The sequence below is a fragment of the Agelaius tricolor genome, unplaced genomic scaffold (genome assembly GCF_023055355.1).
Source record: "Agelaius tricolor isolate 1412-34295 unplaced genomic scaffold, bAgeTri1.0.p SCAF_5, whole genome shotgun sequence".
NCBI classification, from domain to species: Eukaryota; Metazoa; Chordata; class Aves; order Passeriformes; family Icteridae; genus Agelaius; species Agelaius tricolor.
This window is the reverse complement of record NW_027269265.1, coordinates 17543609-17569480: the sequence shown is the minus strand read 5'-3', so window position 1 is coordinate 17569480 and position 25872 is coordinate 17543609. Positions and strand designations below refer to the sequence as shown.

Below are 25872 nucleotides of genomic sequence, written 5' to 3'. Positions count from 1 at the left end.
CTGGTCAACGACAGAACAGGGAAGCACAGCCAATGTGGAGGTCATAGCTGGCCATGCCAGCTGAGCCCAGTTCAAGAACAAAAGAAACTACCAAAGAGAGAGAGGTCAGTTACACACAGAGCATTTCCTGAGCTCCTACAGCCCGTGGTTTTATTTGTTACTACAGATAAGGACCTTTCTGGAAAGGAGGCAGAGATTCTGCTGGCAATATGGCTTTAAGACCATGATGGAGGGGAAGAGCAATACCATCAACGTGAACGATCTCACAGCACCTGCTCCCAAACTAACGTGATGTAGTCAACCAAATTAATCGTTCTAAGGAGGATGGCATGAAATGCATTTTCTGCAGCCCCAGCACAAGAGCCAGCCACTGAGAGAGGCAACATCCCCCAGCACCGAGCTGGTGCCGTCCCCTCTGTGTGCAGCACGGTGAATACACTGTAGCTGTAAAAGGGAGCAGTGGCAGGACATCCATCTTCCTCCAGGAAGGTTGCTGGGCAACCGGCAAGCTTTTGGCTGGGCCCTGACGTCTGCACGCACACGCACCTCCTCCAGCTCCTGCAACTAACTTGATTTTGATGGATTAACATAAGATGAAAATCTACTGAGCTTCTCTCTCTCTCCCCGACACACAGGGTTCATTAAGATACAAAGGAAAATACAATAAAGCATCGACTTATAATGCATGCAGAAGACCATGCAAAGGACAACACAGACACTAATGATACCAATGTTCTGAAGTGGTCCCTTATTTTACGGTAGAGAAAAATGTATTTATTTAGTAAAAATCTCATTAAAATAATAATAATAATAAAACATAACAGACACCCAAACTGTGATTCTCTTTCATTCTTTTCTCTTTTGCATCCTTCAGAAATGCTGTTTATTTTTTCACTGCTCCTAGTCATACGATATTTTAAGATTATTTCCCTTCACCTGCTGGAGAGACACCACTGGGACACAGAAGTTCCCTCTAATCCCATCCAGCCAAGCATTTATACCACTCTTATTAGCTTGGTATCCCAGTACCCTACTGAGCTGCATTATCATTAATTGTTTCTCAAGTGTTAGCCACAGGCTCAGCTTTACACAGTACAAAGCAAAGATGTGATCCCTGCCCCGAGGAGTTTTACATGCTAAACAGATGGTTAATGACAGCAGCGTAATGACAGCCTTTGGACTGGTACGGGATAACATTTATGGAACAAGGAATAAATTAGCTGGGATTCATGACAAACTGCATTTGCTTTTCCTGGAGAAAATTTGGGGGAGACTGCTTTCCATGAAAACCTGGAAATGTGTACTGGGCTTGAAATCCAAAAAATCGTAACCTCAGTATTTTTTGCAAATGAGAAGCTTTATTCTAAGAGAATATTTTTACTGTAAAACTGATCAACTTTCTTTCACCAAACACACACAGGGTGTTGGGTCAGAAAGAGGAGAATTTTAACTAAACAAAAAATTATTAATATTAAAAAGACAGAACATAAAATGTTTTAGTAATCCCTGAGTTTAAAAATGTTCTTTTAAAAATATGAAAAGGCAAAATGGAAAACAACTGATGAGCTCAATGGGAATCAGAGGTTAAGGTGTCAGGCCATGCCATTGGGTGAACGCAGTGCTGAGGACCCAGTAACATACAAGGTTTTGGGCAGGTACAAATAAAGAGATGGGCACAACACAGTAGCTTTAAGACCTGCAAGGCCAGTGAAGGAAGCTGATGAAGATACCCCTCCACACATGGATTACTTATTTCTCCAAGATCAGCATCACTTGCAGTGCAAGCTCCCCCCAGGCAGCAGCAGGGACAGCATTGCTGTGACTGTGCTGGGGGGACACCAACTCCCCCCACCCAGGCTGGGACCACCAGAGGGACAGGGATGGAGGCTGCTGGGTGGCATCTCCCACTGCCTGCCTGCCAGCAAGGTGCTGAGCTCAACTAAGCAATTCCAATTAACTGGGACATTTCTTGTGCTCCTAACATCTGGCTGAGACAGGGCCCAAACCAGCATTTCTGTTCTCCTCGCCAGCCCACGTTATTGGTTTCAATATACATACGAGAAGATGGATAGCTCAGAGACCACAAACCCACAGAGCCCAACTTCTGGAGTGTCCGTGCTCGTGCTGCACCTGAGTGGGACAAGCAAGGTCAGGGGCAGCTTGAAATCTTTTCATGAGACAGAATTCAGAATTCAGAACTGCTACTGGCATTGGTCTTAGTATCTGCAGTGCTCGAAAGCTGTTCATAATTTGGGTAGCACACTGCATGAAGTACAGGGTACTTCTGTATGATTTCTACAAGCCTATTCTCAATTTTACAGTAAAAGCACATAAAAATATATTTTCTACTCTGTTTTGTAGTGTAATGAATGGTTGTGGTTTTTTTCCTCTCAGCCTCACTGTGACCTTCTGGCATTGGGCAGGCTGCCCCAAAGAGACTTCCCCACACACCAGTCCTTTCCTGCATTCTAGAAATGCATTTCCAGTTTTTTATTTAACAATAACTCACTCTCAATTCCCCTGTGAACTTCACAGATCTTTAGATAAGACACTAAAATAGGAGCTGTTACTACAGAAAAGGCTTCTCCTGGATGATGGAAGATGTAGGTCCAGCTACCTTTCCATTTCATTTCCCATTTATAGTCCTCCAAGTAATATTTGAGAAGGTTATTAAAAGGCAAGGTTTCTTTTTCCTTTCCAACTCAAGTATTTAAGATCTTGCAGCTCATTGAAAGCCACAAAAACTCAAACACTTTTGCCATTTCTAAACAGGCTTGTATTATTTCTATGTCAGCAGATAAAATACCTCCAAAAACAATGTCACAAAAAATAAATCCTCAGAAATTACATGAAGACCAAGAAAGGTATAATCACTAAGCATTTAAATAAGGAGACAATAGAATCTTCAGCCCAATAGGATAAATACCTTTAAAAGTCCCAGTAACTTCAATGCAAATTTAACTTAGAACAGCTCTGAGACAATCTAAAAATGAATTTGTGAACAGAATAATTGATAAGACTCTTGGGTCCTTATTTCTGTGTGCTCACATAATGGCAATTAAAGCTAAGCACCTTTGAATGGCCTCTAAACAAGCACATGAAAATCTAGGAGAACCTTTGAGTGGGGATTATGCATTAACCTAATGTTCATAATCATGCTCAGAAAGTTTCTCTTTGAAAGCTTGAAACAGAAATGTTAATAATCTCAGGCAAATAAAAAACCTTAAGCTATTGCAAAAGGTAACTTTTGAATCAAGTATATAATAGGTAATAAAACTTCAAAGGATTCATCACTCACTGCAATTAAAATGTCCAACACAGATTTTCAAATAGCCTTCTCATGTCTAAGGAAACTTTTTTCCTCCAAGTAAATAACTGAACTCAGGTAAGCATCAGATTCTTTTTCTTTTTAGGAATAAACATTGCTTTCATCTGTGGTGCAGTGTAAAGAGCACAGCATCATAGACCAAATTGGCAATCAAAGCCATTTCCACTTTGCCTAATTTTGTTCTTTAAGGGTTCAAAGTACCAATCCTCCTCTCAAAAATCTTCAAGCATGAACAGTGAACATAAAACAATTAACAACTTACGTGAGAGACTAACAAGACTCCAGGAAAAAATACTGTCCCCCCTCCACAGTTCCCACACAACTAACTGGAAATCTTCCATATTTTGGTAGAAGAGAGGATGTCTGTCTACAGCATGATGACAGATATGAGCCACAGACAGGAGCACAGTCTAACAAGTTCTCCCTAGGTTGCCTAGAAGAGGCAAAAAAGAAAAAAAAAATAAAGGAAAAGGAAGATCCTCTTGTAGCTGTGGTTTTCCAATGAATTGCCAAACAAAAAGCAAGCAGGCAATTCCCCGTCAGATTTGGCAGAACACTTAGTCTCATCACCACATCTGCCAGAGTCCTCCGTGCTGCAACCAAAATGCATTGACTCTCATGGAGCCAGGCAGGCAAAATCACCTTGTTTGACTGCAGTCTCCAGGCTGGAGAAGCAGAGGATGCATCCATGGGATGGATGAGAAAACTTTGTCACTGCCTTATCCTGTCACTGGGAACAACTGTGGCAGGAGGGCAGGTCTTGAGGAGCAAGTTGGTAACACAGGCCCACAAAAACTCTGTGATGGATGCTGCTTTCACAATACACAAATAAATCATAGCAGAGGAGATGAATGAGTGGAAATTTTGTAATGAAATCAAACTACATAAAATAGAAACTTCATGTTATTTATGGCAGGAAGTCACCTACATCAGCCTAAAGAACTTATTAAGAGTGATCCTACTAACACCTGAACTATCTTGAAGTCTTACACCCAAACAACACAGTTTAGGCATTACTTATTTCCACTAAACAGCTTCAAAAACCTGCTCTTCTGTAGCACAAATTTGAAGAACTGAAGGGGAAAAAAGAGTCCCAAGCACCACATCCAAAATCACTTCAGCTTATTTGACACCTTTAAATTTTACAGGAAAAAAACCCAAGCTTATTTCCAAATCACTTTGCACATAGTAAACTTTAAGTATAATAGTATTCTTTATCTTCAGACAAGGTCAACTTTATCCCTTGTAAACTGAACAAAAATAAAACAGAATCAAACTGATGCTCTTGTTTTTTAAAGACTGAAATCTGAGTATGATCATTTTCTTTCTTTCATTAGCAAAAGAATGCATGTGTGATACATAGGATGAAAACATTAAAATGCTTAGATTTGGGGAGAAAACAAGAAACAAAGTCAGGGCAACAAGAGCAATCAAGACAACAAAAATTAGAGAACTGCATTCCTGTGGCCTGACAGAGTCTTTTACAGACTATCTAACAGAGATGATGAGGCCAACCTACCACAGATGATCTCAGTATCTCCAAAAGTCATTGATATCCTTCATTAGGACTGGGATTTTATCCCAGTCACTGATAATTACCATCTTCTTTACAGATGGCCTGAACAGAGGTTAAAGCTGTTACCCTATCTCCTCAAATGCTACTTCAGCTAATAAAAAATCCACAGACAAATAAAATCTGAATACAAAACCTCCCATGGCCAGGCACAGCAGCCCCAACAGTTCACAAATTTCCATTTCTTCTGAGTAGAGCAATGGCTTGTGAGTGATCACAGTCGCTTACCTGGACACACATGGATTTTCTATGGGTTTGTGCTCCAACTTTACTCATGGACTTCTGGAAATCCCTGCTCTGAAGCAGCACTAGCTGAAAAACAGAGCATGCTATGTGACCCACCAGCATGGACCTGCATCCAGCTGCAAGCAGCTTCCCGAGAGAAGGACAAGTCTTGCACTGACAACTCTTCACAAACAAGCAGCATATCTGGATTTTGCCCCAGGTGTGTCACAGCCTGTTCAACCTGGAGCATTATGATCCCCATCTGCTGCATAAAGGCAATTGCTTTGTGAGACCCAAAACAATCCTACAGATATCAACATAAAAAGCAACTTCTCAGTCTTTTTCCTTTACTATTGAAATTAATGTCAATGTTCCTCTCACAAAAACAAAAAAACCCAAAGCCCTCATGCTACAGCTTTGTTAAAGGACCGTGTTTAAAACCTGAGGACTCTGCTAAGTTTGAAGACGCATGGCAAACACATCAGGTGGTGTAAATGCAGACCACGCTTTATGTCAGTATATACACTATGTCAACAGATACACACCAGCTGAGGAACTGATATAAGCATATGTTTAAATCTCTGAAGAGAGAGACCTAGACCAAAACAGAACTGCAGAAGAAGCTGTTTCCTCTCCGAAATGGCACTGTGTAGGAAGAAAATGCTTTTTGCTATGTTAAAACATCTCCACATTCTTCCTTCTTGTTTTTCTTATACTTTCAAAACAAGACTTCTATACAGAAGGGTGCAGGCAGAACCTAATACATTAAAACATAAACAGTTTTCACCTCAGTAGGAGCACAGATCAGTATGGGTATGGAGGCACTGAGCTTGCACAACTTGTTCAGACAAACTCCCAAGTACGCGCGCCAGCAGTTTGCCAGAGAAAGGTTATTGAAGCCTTTTAGAGCCATTCAAGCAACACAAGGACACCCCTCCATACACAATCATCACAGCCTGCCTTATCAAAGCACTTCACAAGTCTTGCTGCTCAGCATCCTTATTTTTCAGCAATTATTGTTCTGACAAGTAACCCTTGAGCAGTGTCCAAGAATAAGGGGAATTTCTGCTGTGGGATGCCTGGAGTGCTCCTCCTCTGCTAAGTGAAGCAATAAAATCAGTGTGTGAATGTCTACAGAAACAACACAACCCACCTGCCTTCGAGGTGGGCCTAAAGAGGTCACAGGTGAAAAAGCAGCCCATCTGGGAGCTGCCTCTTGGGTGTCTTGGACTAAGTGATGCACCATGTAGAAGTAAAAGCAGGCAGCCCCTGTCCACAGGCACCTGTGCATCAGCCAGATTTCCCTGAGCCAGCCCTCCAAGCACAGGAAAAGGAGCTGGTTCTGAAGGCACATTCAGTAGAAGAACCAATGCTGGGCTTTAGCTTTGGTGCAGCCACAGGTGAAATTTGAGGGTACCTGTATAAAGGGTTGCAAAAGCTGCTAACTAGATACTAACTCAGCAGCAACCAGGAGATAAAGTATCTTATCATGGTCCATGCCGACAGCTAAACCACTGTTTGGCCCAGATTAATGAATATAATACTTGACAAGAGCAATTGGAGATTAATGGCCTGTAACTGCCTGGCTACCTTGCACTCTACAGGATCAAGTGCATTAATGTCAGTAGAGAAACAGTTTGTCTCAATGCAGTGCTAGCACTACAAAGACCCATGAACTTGGAGATACGAGGGCCAAGCTCTCAGAGCCACTTTCTGTCACTGAGGTCTGTTGGTGGCCAATTCTCATGAGGAAGAGTCCTCATGCAGGGGGAGTTTAACTCCCCCACAGCACACTGTGGATGGATACCCTGGCAAGTGCCACTCTGCAGGACTGTGACTGAGGCAGGAACTTCAGGGCAGCAAAGGCAGCAGACATGAGAGCAGGTCACCAGGGCTGGGATGGAGGCAGCCCAAGACCCAGACAACCCCAGGCAGTCCCCTGACCCCATCTGTTCTTTGCTTGGCATATTTTCATACAGGACAGAAATACAGCCAAAATCCTTGGTCACTGCATTCAACTGCAAAAAATCACTGCTCTAACATTTGCAGAAATATGCCCTTTGCTCTGCTTTCCAAATCCAGGGTATTTCCAGGAGGCTCAGGACCTGACTCCTGAGCAGAGGCCAGGCTCACTGGAGCAGCTGTGCTCACCTCCAAATATTGATGTGCTGAGGCCATACAGCTGCAACACTGCAACTAGAAGTGGTAGTTCTCAAATCTGGACACACATATGCCCATACAGAGACCCCAGCTGTGCCTTAATTACAGTTAGATTATTTAGCCCCTTTATCTAGGAGTAAAAAATAAACCACAGATAATCTGGAGATTAAACTAGAACCACTCTTCCTGAGAAATTGTTTTCTGGAATGCATATTGAAGAAAAACAAAAAGTGTAACTTATACAGCTCCCAAAGGAAAAATGAATATGTCAGCTGATCTTTAAAAAGTCCAGTAGAAGTGCTGAGCAAAATTTTAAGCACAATATGCTGTGCCTTCTTCAAACTCCTTCAGAGGAACCTTTGCCCTACCTCCTGGAGGTAGCAGAAATTATGTTTGTGAGATCATTGCTCATATGCATATTCTGGGTGCAGGCAAGAGTATAATAATACAGGAAAAAGTTGCATTACCCTATGCTAAATCTCTGAACAACAGAACAGTTTGAAATAACCTGTGAATCCTCTCTCTTACCCCATGTTCCTGAGTTTCTCAAATATAAGTATGCAGAAAAAGGGGGAAGGTAGGAGGCAGGGAGAGGGAAGACCCTGTGGTGTCTCACAGGGCTGGCACCTTAATACACACACCAAAGAGTTGCTCTGATACAATGGGAGCAGGAGCCACAAGAGCCAGAACATCCTCCACACTCGGCACATGCCTGGGAAGTGTGTTTTGGCCACAGAGGTCATACAGCTTTCAGAAGTGCTCCTGGCACTTGGAGAGGGGATGTGCAGCATCCCACCCACTCCTCTCAAGATCCAGGGCTTTCCACTGCACAACTCTGCTGCAGTGACAAAGCTCCCCAGCAACTCTGCTTACTCCCCTCCTTGCTATCTCCATCAACATTCCTTAAAGACCTGAAAGGAGCACCAGACATGTGCTGTAGGTACCAGCCCCTAAAACATCTCTACAGAGTACATGGGAGCAAATATATAATAGAGAGCATCAAAGGAAGAAACAGGAGGTAAAAAGTGGCAGCCTATAAATGCACCTTTTGACAAGTTTTACTTTTCAGTTTCCTCAGCTAAAGGTGCTTTAAAAAGTGTGTTTTGACAAAAAAGCCTTCAGCTCACCTCTAAGAGCAGTGGACCTTTGGCCATGATGTGGCCATGAAGTAAAGGGGGGTTTCTGTACCCAATATCACTCTTTCTCCCCTCTGAATCCTCACCTGATTTCATACGCCACTCCCCCATGGCAGCAAGCTCCTTGGGGCAGAAACCCTTCTCTCTGTGTCTGCAGGATGCACACTGCAGCCTCACAGTGCTTCAATACTACCAGTACTACACAAGGTCCACCGTGGCTGTTGGACTCTCAAGTGCAAAATCAACTCTGTCTAGCCAGAGAAGAGGAAAAAGAGACCAAAACAAAACCCTGAGCACATTAGTCCTGTTAACTGTTCTTTCCAGAAACATAATATTGAAGCCTATTGAAGCTGGCAGGGAGATTCTGTGGTGGCTCGTAGCTAAGATCAGCAAGAAATCCTTTGAAATACACATATATTCACATTAAAACTTGAGTATTTTACCTTTCCCCTCAAAAGCAATTGCTGCTGTCAAGTACACCCCTCTCTTACAGCCACATGTTCTGTTTAAGAATACCTAATCAGAAAAACATTCAGAGGTATTTAATCAGGTTTTTCTTTTCTCTTTAATGACCTAATGTTTTGGTTTGCATCTGCTGCCAACTCACGCTGGGTAGAAATTTAGTACTGTCAGCATTTAATTATTATTTTAACGCAGATTTCTCTACCTTCCTACAGTGAAGAAATAGCTGGAAAAAATGCCACTATGAGCAGTTTTTTAAGCCATTAGACACCATCCTTGTTATTTAGCCACAATGGAAATTACCATTCAAGGACACCCAGATGCTCGCTCTGCCATCCCCTGCTAGGGCAGATGCTCCCCAGTCTGCAGCTCCATACCAGCCAGCCAGAGGGACAGTGACCAAGGGACAGCCTGGAGGGACTGCAAATACCCTACCCCAGAAACTCAATAACATGGGATAAGGCTCACCAAAAGATGTGCCAAAGAGCTGGAACGCAGAGCACCTGGTTGGTGTTGTATCTTGAGCCATAAATAACAAATCACACTCTTTATTTTTGTCAGCTAAAAACCCATTTTCCTAATTTTTCCTCTCCCTGTCTGAAACTAATAAATTTAATTCTGTTGACCGGAACAGGCTACAGGGGAAACACATGTGTTGGTCTGATGCAGACTTCAAAAAAGGTTTGTTTCATTCATACAGTGTGGGGAAAAATGACCCAAAAAACCTGGTTCTATGAATTTCAAAAGAAATCAAGAGCTGAACTCATGGTAAGCTCCCAGCATCATGTAAGTGTTGCACTGCATGTTATTTTGCAGACAGGACACATGCATGGAGAGTTCCCTTGCCACTCCCAGCCAGCCTGGTGAATGCCTGCTCCCTGCTTTTCTCCTGAAAAGCAGGATTCAGGCTTTGGCCCTCACAAAAACCATTGGAGAAATGAGTCTGCAGCAAAGCAGAGCTTGTGACAGCAACGTTAAATGGTACAAAGAAGGAAGGGCTGTGAGGACACACATGGATAACTCCATCTTCCAGAGTGGATGGAATAGTCAGCCACACACTAATTAAAACAAGCCTTAGTCTGTGATAGCAATCTAAGATAACACTAAGAGGTTTGTCACCCAAGGTAAAAAAAAAAAAAAAAAAGAGGCCAAAACTGGATGCTGCTGCTGGACCTGTGTCTATAGAAACCACATTTAACCTTAGCAGAGGATCCAGCTACACTGGTGACTCTTTATTTGAGAAACACAAACACCCTGTTTGGTGTATGCTGACCTTTGCATACAGTCACACTCCCATTTAAAAGAGAAACATGAATATGGAAAAAGACAAGAGAAGCTGGCAGCAACAGGAAGGTAACAAATTTCTGCAACAGGGAGGTAAAAAATTTCATTTCTCTGATGGCAAAGCAGGGCTCTCTTACACAGCTGGCAGGAATGAAGCATTGCTCTTCCATACCTGAAAAGGCGAAGTTGTGGATATGGGATTTTAAATCCAGATGGTCACCATCAATGGAACTTAACTGTGATGAATAAAGAGGCAGCTATTTCATCTGCTTAACATTAACTCTTCCCAGAGTGCATTTTATAAGTCACATGCAGAGAGCAAAGGGCATATGCTTAAGAAGCCTAATACAAACCAAGTTTTGCAGGGTAGAAGAAAGGGAAATAGCCTTGGTTACTGAGAGTATTTGAATGTCACTCTGTTAGACTGTGCATTGCATTTGACAGAGCTAGCAAAGGAAATGAGAAATGATAACTGATAGTGCCCTGATTAGATCAGCCACCTTGGGAAAGGTGCTGAAGCAGAGATATTTCACTAAAATAAGGAGAATCCTGGGAATAGATTTCTGGCAAGTGATCGCAAAGGAGATATGGCCAGAATTAGAAATGGATTTTGCAGGCAGATAAAATGTAATAGATAGAAGGTGGCTCAAAATGATATATCGTGAGGGCCTATAGAGCAACTATAAAGTTTGTTCACAGATATTTCACATATAGAGATCCTAGAAAGACTTAACTCCAAAATACACTGGCTGTGTTATTAACTTTAATGTGCAGAAATAAAACAATGCTGTATTAAAGCTCTCTAGCAAAAAAGGAAGCTGCCTTCTCCCCAGCTCTCCACCTCTGACTTCAATGGAGCTGCATTATTTTATACCACAAGACAGAAGTAGAACAGGAATATCTTATTGTGCTTCTGACTGACAAAGATATGTGAAAATGCACATTTCATTATCTTGAAGTAAATCACTTTATTAATGATGGATAACTAAAGGCAGTGGTAATTAACATATTGTAATAAACTCTGTAGATGCATTTCTATAGCTTAACCATGTTTCCTTCTTCTGAAGCTCACAGACAAAGCAGTTCTTTAGACTGATACTTAGGCTTTTTTAGGCTAGCTAGCTAGGCTTAGCTAGCTTTACTAGCTGTTAAAAAAAGTCTTCAGTGATCCTGCTGTCCACATCTGTCTGTTTCCTCCTTAAGAAGTTTAGCCAACCAAATATAAAGACAACTGTTCTTGCAGTTCTGTACAGCATGGTGGCCAAGACAGAAACTCAATGACAGCCTCTGGGGAAAGGCTGCTACCTGGGTTCAGTCATTGCACATCAGAGCTCTCCAGCACAAAACAAGTGTGTTGACAGCCCATCTTCACTTGCTCCTGTAGTGTCACCGGACTCTGAGATCAGTCCATGGGCTGAAGAGACTGCAAGTCAATAAAGACAAATACAATGCTCTCAGGGGCCCAAGTGTGGCCCTCTGCTCCTCCCTTCATCGGCCAGTAAAATGCTGAATTTTGTGCAAGCAATGGTTTGTGTGTTGTTCAGAACAAAATAAAGATATCACAGTTACAACAACAACAATCTGTGTTGCAGCACACCTGTGTATTACAAGATCATCTCATCCACTGGCTCCAAAGAGCCATATGTGCATCACTCACACTGCCAGAATGGGAACAGTCACATAAATCACCTTTGGTATCAATGGAAGATGCACTTGACAGACCAAAAATTTCTGAGGAACAGCCAAATTCTAACACTTTACCTACCACTGGGATACAAGTTAGTGATAACCATTATCACCATCGCTATATCAGTGACAGCAGTGGAGCACCAAATTCTGCATCCATAACACCACTGCCACTGTATCCCTAGGGAGCTCCCCCTGAATATGCAAAGGTGGAATTGAAATATAAATTATTTATATGATCAAATGCCAAGCTATTTGCTGAGGCAAAATCTTCACTGAAATCAGCTAGGACTATCAGGACTATCAAAATCTTCACTGAAATCAGCTAGGACCATAGATTTTGGCATGAGAAGGGACAAGCTTCAATTTTTGCCAGTGTTCATGCCCATACTGGCACCAGAATGGAAGCTTTTCCAAAGTGCCATCCTGCTTACTTCCTCACCTACAGATGTCCCACCTAGGCTGAACCTCTTGCCCCTTGCATTTGGAAACAATCAATCCATGTCAGATTCTGCACCTGGGATGGGGCAACCCTGGATGCATGGACAGGCTGAGGAATGAGAGGCTGAAGAACAGTGCTGTGAAAAGGGACCTGGGGGTCCTGGTCAATGGCAAGTTGAGCCTGAGTTTGCAGTGTCCTGGAGCAAGGAGGGCCAGGCGTGTCCTGGGGGACACCAGACATAGCACTGCCAGCCAGGCAAGGGAGGGGATTGTCCCCCTCTGCTCTGCACTGGGGCAGCCTCACCTTGACTCCTGTCTGACAATGTAAAAAAGCCAGAGAGCTGTTAGAGAGCCTTCAAAGGAGGGCCATGAAAATGGTGCAGGGCCTTGAGGGGAAGCCATACAAGGAGTAGTTGAGGTCACTTGGTCTGTTCAGCCTGGAGAAGAGGAGACTGAGGGGAGACCCCCCTGCAGTGACAACTTCCTTGTAGGCAAGAGGAGGGGCTGGCACTGACCTCTGCTCTGCCGTGACAGTGACAGGACTGAGGGAATGGCCCAAAGTTGTGTCAGGGGAGGTTTAGGCTGGATATAGAAAAGGTTCTTCACCCAGAGGTGACTGAGAACTGGAACAGACTCCCCAGGGAAATGGTCACAACCCCAAGCCTGACAGAGTACAAGAAGTGTTTGGACAACACACTCAAGCACATGGTGTGACTCTTGAGGCTAATTCTGTGCAGTGTCAGGAGCTGGACTCCAAAGATCCTTGTGGCTCACTTCTGACTCAGACTGTTCTATGATTCCCAGCACTAGCACTCAAGAGACCCCATCAAAGGAGAGCTCTATTTCTGAAATAAACCATCTCTTTCCAATAGCCCAAGAGCTGAATTCTGCTGCCTTCATCATCGTTGTTTTGAATGAGTGAAAGGTGGGAGGGAAGTTTCTGTCAACATTAATCAATGTTTAGGTGGTTCCCTGCCCATTCATTCATGTGCTAAAAGTGGTTTTGACAGTAGGAAATCCACTGAATATAAGCAGGCCAGTAGCAGCTGCTTGAGAAATGCCTATAGTACTGTGCATACCTTCCAAATTTCCCCAATGTCCCTAAGTTATTAGCGTGTGACAGGAGCTTAAATAAAGCATGTGAAACATGAAAGCAGGACAAATAATTATATTGGTATAGAAACTTCTATACTGGAGAGATTTTTTGCTCCAAATACCTCATATCGACTGTAAGTTTTTGGGGTCAGAAAGAAAATTGTTTTTCCATACTGTGTCTTTGAGGGAGCAGGGTGCCTGGAATCCCTGCTGCTCTGTGGTCCCACCTGGTATTCCCACAGAACTAGCAGTAGCTAACAGTAGCAAGCAAGATTGAGCACAAACTCAGAATAAAAATTACTACCAAAAAATTCTGCTCCAGATTTCAAAGCACTTCCTGAACTGTGCACATCACACCATGATCGAGCATCCTCATTTGAGAGAGAGCAAAAAAGGCAAGATGGGAGGAGGCCTGGATCAAATAAACCAAGTGCAGACCCTATGGGGAGTGGGTAGAGTCCACCAGAGCTTGGGACCTAACCCTCAAAGGCAGAAAGGTCAAGTGGGCAAGACTAATACTATTCCCAACATCAGCATAGCAAAGGCTGTTTCACACAGCTCTTTGAGGAAAGATAACCCTGCTTTTCTGGTAAAAAAAAAAAAATGCCTTTACCACTAGCATTGTAAAATTATATCCTTAAAAAGGGGCTTGGGGGCTACATACTCATGCCCTCTCATCTGCTCCATTCCTTCAATGGAACAGGCACAAAGCACCAGACAACCTGATCCTACAGCCACAGTCTGTAATCAGCCTGGGTGACAGCTGAGGGCGCATGGCCTCCTTGTCAGCCCTCTAGGAACAGGAGCACAGCTGCTGCAGGAGCACACACCAGTCCTCTGCCTCCTGGAAACTGCACTGCAACAGGAGCAGGCCCCCGGATTCCCAGCCCCAGCACTGCAACCGGGGAGCTACTGCTTTCTGGAGAGAACCCACGAGTGACCCACAGTGAAAGGCTTCACATCTGTTACTGTGCCTCCAGGCCCACATCTTTCCTTGCCTTCCCCAGGAAACACCTCTCAACTATTTTGGCTTCAAGATGCTCAGCCTATTTTCTCAAACTGCTGCAATGGCAGCTTTCCATACAACTAGGAAACAAACCAGTCCACTTGGAAAGCAAAAATGCTTTCTGTTTCTAAAGACACTGACTTCTGTTTCTAAAGACACTGATTTTTCTGCCCAGGCTGGCTGCTTCTGAGGTGCTGGTCTGGGAGATCACCAGTCACCAAGAGAAAATGGGGATTTCCTCACCTGTCAGAAATGGTACCCTGGCTTAGCAAAAACAAAGGATTTTTCAAACACTTGACTTTTTACAATTCGTGCTGGATTGTTTTGGGTCTTTTTTTCTTGCTTTGGTACAATTAGGTCAGTCCCATTTCCAGTCAGGCTGGTTGCAGTTGTTGCACTGGGCCCCAGGACTGTGAATGGCTTACAGCTGCTGCAGTAATGAGATGGGCTTGTGAACAAGGGTGATCATACTAATACATATGCCTAATTTCTACATTTTTCCTATATTTTAATCTCATTTTCCCCACATTTTACTTCATTTCTTCCAGTCTGTGTTTTCTTCCTCCTTGCATAAAGCTACTACATCCCGAGTGAGATCTCCTGTTCAGCCACAATACAAACTGAAGCTGCAATGTTGCTCTCAGACCTTCCTCATCACAACCCAGCCCTGCTCTTGCCAGACACAGCAGATCAGCAGGAACCCATCTGCTGCCTCCCCTGCTTTCCTACACCCACAGGTGGTTCAGCACTGCACAACTCCCTGACCTGGGGTCTAATATCTGGGGCGCAGCAACTGCAGCTACAATGCCGGTGCATTTAACCAGGACACTCTGACTTCTCAGCACCTCTTTGAATTTCCTGAGCAACGTGTCTGCAGCCTGCCCTAGGATGCCAGGGGCAGCAGGCACAGTGCCCAGCTGGGGGTCCCCAGGGTGAGTGGGGCTGACAGGGCCACATCACCCCAGGAGAGCTCGGCGCAGAGCTCGGCACAGCGCAGCTGCGGCAGCGCCACAGCACAGCAGCGCCATTAGTGACGCTGCTGTGACCACCCCCAGGACATTAAGGTCTGCTGCACCATTACAGGAGACTACTTTGCAATAACAGAAGTGAGGAGGGGAAAAATTAGACATACCAGTGAAGATGTAGCTTATTTATGGTTCAGCTTTTCAAAGTTTACTAACTAGTACAGATTATTCATGGCTCATGTCTTTAGAGAAGTCAGTGTCATTCCCTTTCTATTCTTAACCCTAAGTAATATTTTATGGTTCTGCTATTTCTCCTTTCAGACAGAAAGACATTTGTCCAATCTTGGCTTTGTGAGATGTTGTCTTCTGGCCCTCTTCATCCTTGTCTGCCGATGGTTCTGTACCTCCAGGTCCTCTCCCCCAGCTCCTGCTGTGGCCTCAGTCTTGGTCCATTCTGAATACCCTCCACACCCTGGGCATGATCTTATTCACTCTGACACCAGTTCCTACTGTGCCACTGTGAAATGTACTTTCTGTCACTGACTCTCCTCTCCAGCCAAGCCCATCTCTCAGCCTGCCTTGCTGACATCTCTTGCTGGGCCTCTCATCATCAAATCAAACCCAATATAGCTGTAATGGACCTTGTGAACTTCCTTTGCTTGCCCAGCCTCTCTAACCCTCCTGAACAAACTTCCACCCTCCCTGTTGTCCAGGCCTATAACCTCTTCCAGTTCCACCATTCTTCACAGCCTCACTCTTCTTGCAATACTACCTTTCACACCATCATGTGGTGTAAGTCAGTGTAATTACACTAACTCAAATGGCATTATACCAATTTACAAGAGATGAGTTTCTGTCCTGGTGCCTCTAAAAGCAAATATATTCTATTTGACAAGTAAAAACCTTCACCCAGTTCCCTCAACATCTCCCATATTTATTACTGTGATCTCTTGCCCTCTGGACTCCCAACAGCCACATTCTTTTCAAAACATCTCCTCCTGAAATTCTTACACATCCCTTAGCTCTCCACTGTTCCCAACCCAGACGTTCCCTTCCACTCTCCAGCCTTGTGTATCTACCCACTGACCACTCCTAAGCCAGTGCTTGGCTCCTTAAGCCTTCTGAATATACCTGAAATAATCTGGTATGCTCACAATATTCAACTAACAGTAACAAATCATTCACTAATTCACAGATTTATGTTATAATAAAATAGAGGAAAAAAAGAATTTTAAAAAGGAAGGAGAGCCACCATGAAAGCTAAACAACAATTTCAAATTCAGGCACAATTAAAAAGCAATGTTTAACATATGGTGGGCACATCTGCAAATGTATGTACTGAATCACCAAGATTACATGAAGCATTACATGTTATTTGTGCCCCCTAACACCAAGCACTGTGCTATCCTAGGTGAGCTGAAAGTTTCCTAACCATTTTAACACCAGTATAAATCTCTGCTTAAGCTAAATATGCCACAGTATAAAATGATGCAATGGATACCACAATAACACCCTGCATCTTCACACTCTCTGGACCACACAGTGAAGTTTTGTAATGGCTAGAGACTTGACACTTAGTGGATCTGACCTAGCCACTGTAGCTATCTTTGTATAAATGTTTCCAGTTTATTAAAAAAAAAATCAAAATAGAAAAAAAAAACCAACACCAAAAACCACCTTATATACTTTTTTTTCAGATTAGTATCTATTAAAAAAAAAAAAAAAAAGAAAAGCACTTTTCAAAAAACTAGAATAATATCTGCATTTAGGGTTTTCCACACCTGGAGGGCTGCAAGAACGTGGAGGCAAGATCATGTCTTTAATGAGAGTACTAAGGACTTCACCATATGCACCATGCCAAAATGATAAAATGTTAATGAAGTGAAAGTATATTAGTGAATTATTAAAATTTCACTCCTCTCTGCAAAGCACAGAGTAAGAAAAACACAGTGAAGATAATGATAGAAATAGGATCAAAACATTTGGATCCTTTCACCACCTCCAACATAAAAGCTTTACAAAATCTGGTGTTAAAATTAACATATTAATTGAGTAGCTTTTACAAATGATCTACTGTAAAACCCAGTTCAAAACAAATTGGAGTTGAGGATAAAATGAGACATAAATCAGTTAAATCTAGATGGGTCAGACCTACAGCTTCCTCCCATCTCTAATAACCTCTCATAACCCCTCTAATGCCTCTGCTCCTCTCCACAGCAAGCCCAGCCAGCAATTAAATTGTCCACAGGAAGATCTCACTGAGGGAAGCAAGAGTGAGCAGGGCTCTCTGTGGATGGTCTGGGGAGTTCATGTCTGTGTGCTATGCCAGAAGTTGTGTCCAGGGAAAAGTTCAGCCTTGCTATGAAGCCCAAGAGCTAAACCAGAAAGCAGCTCTGCAGCAGGGTCCTGCAGGGGTGCCAGGGGGTGGACAGGGGAGGTTTGATGAGCCCTGGAACCAGAGGCAGGGCCACAGGAGACACGAGGCCACTGCTTTCAGTGAGCCAGGCAAAGGTCTGGCAGAGAACTACACTGAAAAGAACAAGGGCTTTGCCACGTAGTATTAAGAAGCAATTTCCAACAAAGCTGCCATTCTGTAAAATGCTTTCCAGGGTCTAGCTTGGATTGCCTTGTACATAAAGTCCCGTCTGTTAGGACATCTGGAGTGCTCTCCTTGCAACAAAAGTAAATGTGCCCAGACATGGTGAGCAGGCTCTATCAGCAAGCTGGTGGCAGGTAAGCAGTTTGCCATTAGGATCCCACCAGGGAATTTCACACTTTCCCTGAGCAAACAGTTCAGTGCAGGGTCCCAGCACAACTCAGAACATGGGAGGCGGGCAAAGGAAGAAACTGGTGTAGGCCAAATGCATCCCACTGCTGGAATACTTGTCTTTATTTGGCTTTAATCTATTTCCAGTAAAATGTAAAACATTCAGCGTTGGAAATTTCATTGTATCAGCTAACATTGATACAAATTCCTGCTAATGTTGCGAAAAAAATCCCAGTGTCAAACATCTAGGCAGATCTTTCCATTCAGTGGCACCTACCAAGCCTGATCAGAGGTCACAGCCTTGCCATCTGTCTGTCCTGCAGTCAGTGTGGACACAAAGAAAACCATCTCCAGCAGAGACTCTTAGACTACAGACAAAAGAAATAAAAGAGCAACAAAATACTGTCCAACATAAGTAGAAGCTTTGCCTCCAGTACACTTAGCCTGTCCAATTTCTGCAGACATTATAGAATAGATGCATTTTATGGAGAATCTTGTAAGAGCATAAAGTGTCCCCTATGTACCTCCCTAAGAGTAGTGGGCAGAAACTGATCCCCAGCCAGCAAGTGGCCACCAGAGCCTGGACTAATGTGCAGGTGGTCCTACACAGCCCACCTGGAAGTCATGTGTCCAGCTGTGGTGAGTTCCAGCCACTCCCTAGGGCCCCTTCACCAGCCACCTCCAGAGCAGGGCTATCCCCCTGTCCTGCACCCATCCTCAAGGGGAACAAACGGGACACAGGGAGACTCACTCCTTCCTGGGCTACACTGACACCCAAGGTACAAACGCCTGGCTAGATAACCAGCTTCAGTTCAGAACAGCTCTAAGTCCCAAGGATGTCAAAGGCATCTAAAGTCTTACAGTGAGTTTAGAGAGGGCTTGAGTTGCTCTCATGCTTCGCAGCTCAACTCGAGGCATTTTAAATGGAGAAGAATTTCCCAAACTCTAGGACAGAATCACTTCCCAAAAACTGCCCTGCCTTGCAGATCTTCAGGCTGGTTTCGCAGAATCAGCTGATCACTTCTGAAAATACACAGCTGTAATTTTATACTTAACTGAAACACTGTTCTGTTGGACTACTTTTTTTTTCATTATTTTGTTACAATTTTACTTTGGCTTGGTCATGACAGAAGGTAACAAGGCAAATGCAGTTTCATTACAAATATGTCAAAATTGTGGCCAAAGTCACACTGCATTGTATTACATCTGAAGTCAGGAACTGGCAAATTCCAGCATCAACCACAACAGTCCCATTCCACTCCAGTCTAGGCTTCCAGACAGCCCTGGCAGCTTCTCCTGCCAGAAACAGCTCCTCACACCAAGACATCTCCTACAACAAAAACCCACCACTTGAATCTATTCAGCATGCCAGGCAGCTTCTCACAAATTTATATAACTTTTCCATGTTTCCCCCTCAAAACCCTCTGCAAAGCTTAACACCATAAAAACCCTGGTGTGAGCTGACATCAGAGAAATGTGTATTTCCCTGAGCCTCCCTGCTTATGAGAACACACAGACCTAAACTGCAGCCCTCACCTTTGCTCTGGACCTTCATCCAAAGCCGTGTCTAATCTTACAAGCCTCCACCCTGGCATCCCAGCCATGCTGGGCAGAGACCAGAAAACGACTGGCATTTTCTGGAACTACTGCTTATATTCTCACCCCCAGCCCCACATCCCAAACACATACACACCACACTGGTGCATTAGCATGAGTACACTTGGGAAACGCGAACATATTTTCTAAGTTTTAATCCATTAGCAATTGCTAATTAAGGGGCAATTAATTTGACTCCCAGCTCTGCTCCTAATTTGCCTTGCAACTTTGTGCAGTCCATGCGAAATGCTAAGTTTCAGCTTCCTAAGCTCCCACAACTTCTGTGGATATTAGAACATTAATTTCTGTAAAGTGATTTATGATCCATGATGAAAGGCAGTTCAGAACTGTAAGAACTGCTCCTATTAGTAAAATAACTGGTGCATTTTTTGATCTTTCATTTTAATGGGGGAAGAAAAAGAAAAGCCCAGCTGAGTATCAGCAATGAGGCTCAAAAGGTAAAAGTTGCAAATTGGACACATCTGAAAACATAGCCCAGAGAGGCTGATGGGGTGGTTTCTTATAACAGTAAAAAAATTGACAGGACAACACAAGCATTTAACTTCTTGCATTTCCCTTGGGAATGCCCGACATCATAAAACTTTCACAAACTAAAATCATTAGAGATAAATAAAGTAGCACAGACATGGAGGGTGATGAAGGGTCAACCTAGGAGATACCTAATCCAGCTCATTTCCTTCAATGTGTAAAAACAAGTAACCGACACGTTTCCTGCCCGTGAACCTTCCTGCCGATAAGGGTGCTCCCAACAACAGGAAATTCGCCTCTAGAAGCAAAAGCACACTCTTGCTACCAAGCCAAACTTTCTCCATCTGAACTCCACAGCAATTAAAAGCAGCATTTCTCTCACCAGAAGTGAGCTGGATTAAACAACTGCCTGACTCCCTAAGCCTCTGCCCACCACCTCTTGCATCCTGGTGCCAGCCCAGCTGCCAACAGGGACTCCTCAATCAGAAGCAGGCATTGCTCCCTCTGGCTCTATCATCCCTTCGGCCTGCTCTGCCTGCAACCAAATTTTAAAGTCAGGTCTTGCTTGTGTTTTTTGGACAGGAAGATCCAAGGGTGTGGGTAAAGAGGTGACTGATCATCTTCACCTCAGTCCCCTGCAAGATTTCCTCCTGATCTGCAAGACTTGATCATCAGTCTCTGGTTCTCTTAAGAAATAACAATACAAAAAGTGTAATGTGCAAGCAAACCAGTCATTTAAGGTTTCAAAATGATGATGATTTATACAGCAGGTGAAGCACTGAAGCGCTATTTCTCAGCTTGGTCACTACAAAATGAAGATTAAAGAGAGGAACAAAAGGAAATGTTTTAGACAAAATGCACTGAATACTCAAAGGCATCTCTCTCTATCACAAACATCTGAAATCAACGGGTGCTGCCCAAGAAAATAAGCAAAAACATTAACACCTTTCTTGTGAGTTTGCTGTGAAATAGCTCTCCTGCTTCAAAAGCAAAATAGCCTCTCCTTTCACACACAATAAACTTTCAATAGTCCAGCAAAGTAAAACTTCAATTTATGACAATAATAGTCTGATTTTCTCATGCTGCATTCAGCAGCAATGAAGTATATTTTATTCTCATATCTCTGCTTTTCCCCTCATAGCATGCTGTAACAGAATTGTGTTTTCTTTTTTTCTTAAAAGCATTGCAAAGGGCTTCCAAAAGTCATTCGCCGCTTTTTTTTTAATAGGTGATGCAGATCTGTGAAACAGACTTAATATGCAGGTCCAAATCATTACATCTTAATATAGCTTCATAATACAAAGGAACAGAAGGAAATCAATCCCAACTTTATTTCCCAGGTCCATAGATGCCCATGGAAAGAAACATGGCCTGATCATCCAATTATAAAAAACTCAACCCTTGTTACTTTTGCCTTTTAAGCCGCATGATCCTTCTGCTTTGAGCCTTTTCTCAGCAGCAGGCCAGGCTGAGGCAGGACACCAGTGGGCATGGGACAGGTGGCTGCATCTCCTCAACTCCTCCTTGGATGGAAAGTGTGGGACAAGGTCCAGGGAGGAGAGAGGGAGACGGTGGTGCAGGGTTTTATTGTAAAATGACCTTGATTTGACAGGCATGTTCTCAGGTTTCAACAGATGCTGTGGGAAAGGCAACAGCAGCCAAGGCGGTCTGCAGGCATTTCTGATGATATGCACACTTTTTTCTTCTGCCTATTTTTTTTTTTAAATACATGGGGGGGAGGGGGGCGGGGGGGGGAGGGGGAGGGCGGGGGGAGTCTTCTCAGTTTCCATGACAACAGTGTCTCCACTTGTCTGTTATTAGATACCATCCGCTTCCTGTGTCTAAATTTTTAAACCAATCAGAAAAGTGTTTATAGATTTTGTAGCTCCTGGGACAGTCCCTCTCCTCCAAGAGAGCTACTTTAATGACACGTAACGCTCCGGCAGCCAGGGCTGCAAGGCCTTATATTTTCGGCTGCAAAGTGATCACAGTTTACGCTGTTTACCGGCTGATCCATGAGCTGTGTCAGAGAAAACTGGGGGCTTGCTGCCCCATTTACTGTACCCTTAACAGACGTTACCATGTCAGATTGTTTTAGAAACCACACAAACTCATTGTCATTGTTGGCTGATTTCTGTTTCTGATTCATCCCATGAAACAGCAGGATCTGTCCCTGCGTGACACGCGATCGCCTCGGCGAGGCCGTTATCCCACCGGAGTATCGGCCCGCCCTGACGGAAATGGATTCACGGTACAACATCGCCTGCTGCAATTAAAGTTTCGGCAAACTGGGCTCTAAGAGCAGCCGCACTGTAACCGTGCGAGCAGATTTGCACTGGCATATTTCTGATGATGTAAATAATACCTGGCCGCATCACAATCGGCAAGTCAATAAGGAAATCCTTCTCCAGGGCGCAGGGACACCCGCATACATTGTGAAGGAATTAACACACGGTAAGTCCAGTTAAGTGAAGAGCCGGCATTGAAGACCGACAAGCAACGGGGAGCTGTTGTGAGAAGGGGAAAATCCCTTTCCCGGCGGCTCTGACAGGCCGACACTACCGGAGGAGGATGCCCTTCAGGCGGGTGTGCAGGCACAGACGGAGCCCGGGAAGTACCGAGCGGCTCCTTCCCGGGCGGGGATCCAAGCGCCGGCGGCACGCAGGAACAAAAGGGAGCGGTGGGGGGGCTGCCCGCCGCCGGCTGCGCCGCTGCCCCAGCAGCGCCCGCCGAGCCGGGGCCGGAGCCCTCGGGCCGCCCTGTCGGGGCCACAGCCTGCCCGGGATGCGACCCGGCAGCCGCCCCGCACGCCGCTCCGGCTCGCCCCAGGGCGCCCTTCCCTTCCCTTCCCTTCCCCGCCGCCCGTCGCCGGCGGGGCTGCTCGGCGGCGGGACGGCGGCAGCCACGCGGGGCAGCCCTCACAAACGCCCCGGGGCGGCGCCGCTGTCCGCCCGCGGCAGCCGCCGGCCCAGAGGCCCCAAAAGTTTGGCCGCGGCTTCCTAGCCCGGGAGGGACGGGGCGCGGCGATAGCGGCGAGCCCGGGCGGGCGGGCACCCGCTCCCGATGACACCGCGAAACGCCCCCGCCGTTACCTCTGTCCGCGTCCTGGCTCCCGCGCCGCCGCGGGGTGGTGGGCGCTCCCCGCGGCCGCCCCGCTCCGCGCCCCGCGGCGGGAGCAGCCGGAGGCAGCCGCAGCCCGCGCCGCCGCTGCCGCCCCCAGCCCGCCCCCGGCGGCAGCGCCGCGCCCCGCCGGGCCCTAGCGCCGCCCGCCCGCCCCGCCCCGCCGAGCCGGCCCCCAGAGCCGGTGGCTAGTGCCCGCGCCGGGCTCCCCGAAGGAAAAACTTCGGGAGCGGGGAGCTGGCGGGGGCGGGTTGAGAGCCGCTGCTCCCTCGGGGGTGTTTTCCTGCCGCTGTGCGGGGATGCAGCAGGTTCGAGCGGAGGATGCAGGTCCCACGCGTTCTGTCCCTTTGCCTTCAGGGGACCCCTCTCGGACCCGCTGTCCCCCCGGGGCCGGGCCTGCCCGTCGCGGCACAACCCCCGGCGGGTGCCCACACGGCTCGGCCGCCTTCCTTGGCCGTCGCGTTGCGACTGGGAACGGCCTTCGTGCCACCGGAGCCCGTCTTTTACGCGTTGGAAAACGACACATGCAGAACTGAAACTGTTATTTTTTACCGTCTTACCCGCCGGGAACCTCACTGAGGCCTGACACCTCCTTGCATCGTATTTACGGCTGAAACAGAGAAACCTCCCCATGCCAGAAGAGGCTGCAATGCCAAGGGTGCACCTGCCTCCTCCTGCCCGCTCCTCTGGCCCTTTGCACCCCTCGTCCAGCCTCCTCCTCCTGCTGCTTGTCCTGCCTTGCTGCCATGAAGGCAGGTGAGGGGGAGCTTTGGGCTGAACGGAGGCCTGGCTGCAAGTGCAAAGGCTGGCAGGATCCCAGAGGGAGCTGGTGCCATCAGCACTGCCACACACATGGAGACTGTCAAGCCTGTAATGGACATTTAATTATTAATTTTAAGTGAGCTTTCTTTAACCAGCCCTGTAGAAGGACAACTGGAGGTGTATGTGATTACTGTAGTGATTTCAGGAAATGCCTAGCTTATCCTTTTAGATTTATTTTATCATAATGTGGGGGTGGCTGTTTCAAGATGGGATGAGATTTTTTTCTTTCTTGGATACATTCTTTCCTGGACACAAAGCTTTGACATGGAAAAAATGACAGCTGTTATCCTCCCCCAATTCTTTTTCCTGCCTACCCAAACTCCACTACTCTACAGGATTGCCAACCTTAGATCAACATGCTTTGCTGTGTGCATGATACAAGGAGACTCAGATTTTGCACCACCACATTGCACAACAATGCACAAAAAGTATCAACTCTGAATTTTAATGCCAAGATTTGAAAAAAGAGAAGGAATAGGGTTTTCTATCTGTATCAAATACAGCTCTACTAGGAAATGGAAAATTGTTCCTCTGCCTTTTTTTCTTGCTGTCTCCAAGTTGATTTTAAAAGCCGCTATAGGTTGGAGTAGCAGCGTAGCCTTTCCATTCGTAAAACTTTCTGGCATAAAACTTCTCCCTGCCCCCATCTTGGTCCTAGTTATGTCCCTGAGCATTGCTCACCTGTGCAGATGGCAAAACCTCCTGTTGATTCCCTGATGCTTGACTCTTCAATGGATGGATGGGCTCAGTTTATTCCAAAGTGAATATAAAACCTAGGGGTTTCCTGAGAAGAGTTACAGTTTTCATTTTGTAGGTGGTTTTGGTGACACAGAGACAATCCCATCCCACAGGATTCCTGTGTAAGACACAGAGGTTCCTCGTTCAGTTCAGTTGAAAGTTTTCTACTGACTGCTCTGCAAAAGCTCTGCAAAATTTTCAAAGACTGTGTTGGGATAGATCAGCCTGGCTTGCTGAATGCCCTTACAGCAAAGCATTGACAAAAATCGGAAGATGTGAAATGAACCCAATCCCAGGCTCCTCTTCCAGGCTTGTTTCTTGGTTCAGATGGATAACTATTGGAGTGATGGTCACTGGAGAGGCTCTCAAAGTAGAAGTGCCTGATTTTGTTTTAGTGACAACACTCCAAGAGTAGCTGAACATTTGGGCTCAACTATTGATGCAGCTAGAGCTGTGGACCCCGGGCACCATGTTGATAACAAGACTTATATTAATTGTTTTTAAAAATACAGATACCTGTTTGCAACATCATCCCATAAATCTCACACATGTCACAGAGACTCCATGAAGGGTAAAATCCTGGCCCCACTGAAGCAATGCCCAAGTCTTGTAATGAACCTGGATACTACAGGTGCTGATAATCCTCTCAGGACTACTTCATATCAACAATACAAACAAGTACTTCTCCTGTGCTTACCCATTAACTCTAAGGCAGGTATTTTTCCTAATGAAATCAGTTTTAACATTTCTTTGTTCTTTGATCAGATCATCTGAATTACTCTGTGCCTGCATCTATGCTAACCTCAGCCTAAGTTCCTTCAGAACTGAGCCGCAAGTGCCGTGCATTTCCCTTCTTCTGTTGTTTGCTCTCAGTGATGCAAGCTTCATTATTCTTTAATGTCTTCCTCCTTCCTCCCACTCATGTATTTGAGGCTTTCTTACATGCTTTGTAGCTCTACTTCCCACCTCCTCCTCATTT

The 25872-nt window shown here is 45.2% G+C and overlaps 1 protein-coding gene across 2 annotated transcripts in view; it reads right to left on the bottom strand.

Annotated features, from left to right (window-relative positions):
- Positions 1 to 23441, bottom strand: part of FOXN3 (forkhead box N3) — a 206263-nt gene extending 182822 nt beyond the window's left edge. For both annotated transcript variants that reach the window (XM_071426639.1, XM_071426641.1), the window contains exon 1: positions 23306 to 23441. The gene's annotated coding sequence lies outside the window, so the exon portion shown is untranslated. The remainder of the gene's footprint in view (positions 1 to 23305) is intronic.
- Positions 23442 to 25872: the final 2431 nt, after the last annotated feature.